At 29.2% G+C, this 962-nt stretch overlaps 1 pseudogene; it reads left to right on the top strand.

The window, feature by feature from the left end:
* The window catches only part of LOC108694226, a 4,735-nt pseudogene that overhangs the window by 2,867 nt on the left and 906 nt on the right, over positions 1–962 (top strand).

Genomic DNA, 962 nt, shown 5'->3' on the forward strand with positions numbered 1-962 from the left:
CTACACCTAATATATATATATATATATATATATATAAGCCTTGGATAAGCGTAATAATAATTAATTACCTTTAAGATCTGCGATAAACTAAAATTAAGATTGAAGTTGATCAGCGCAAGAAACTGCATACAAGATAGAATAAGATTCAGTGTTGGATCTGCATCTGAGACAGTGGAATAAAACGTCTTAACATGATGAGTGCTCGGAGACTGTGCTCCGCGACGAGTTATTGTCTTCGAATCTTGGATAAGACAAAAAAGATACTGCGACAGTCAATCGAGCGTCTATTCTTCTATTTGAACAACAAAATAATTATTCTGCAACTTTAGATTTTGATTTTCTTTATCCTTCTAATTTCCTTCTTTTACCTTGTAAAGCGGTAGATTAGTTCCGTTATATTTAATTTCGGATACATATATTTCTCTATGAACGCTCAATTCAAAAATTTCCGCTAGGCACAAGTTTCGTTTTTTATTATAATAATAATATACTTAGATGTTAAATACAGGTTAAACTGAAGTAAGCTAGAACATTAGAGTTAAACTATGTGTATAAAGTATTTAAACGGGAGATATATAATGTAAAGTATTTAAACGGGAGATATATAATATATACTAAGAATAATTATAACTGTGGTAAATTATTTCTCCAATTTTCGCAACTGCAATAAGTGGAATTCATTTCCATAAAGTTTGAGAAATTTTAATTTTAATTTTCGAAAGGGACTTCGAAACTTCTATAAGCCAGTGCTTGCGATTAGTTTATGTTACGAATTTAGGATAATTACCTGCCCTTAGAGATAAGAGTATGCAACACTCCTTTGTGTCGTCTACGTTGGCTCGCTAAGAGAAAAAGAATGAATATATTTGATTGTTTTATTACTTGATAATTATTTATTAACTTAGATCAAGACTATAGAAATGTATTGTTATATATAGAAAAAGAGAAATATATAAATATAT

Source organism: Atta colombica, unplaced genomic scaffold (assembly GCF_001594045.1).
Source record: "Atta colombica isolate Treedump-2 unplaced genomic scaffold, Acol1.0 scaffold12, whole genome shotgun sequence".
NCBI lineage: Eukaryota > Metazoa > Arthropoda > Insecta > Hymenoptera > Formicidae > Atta > Atta colombica.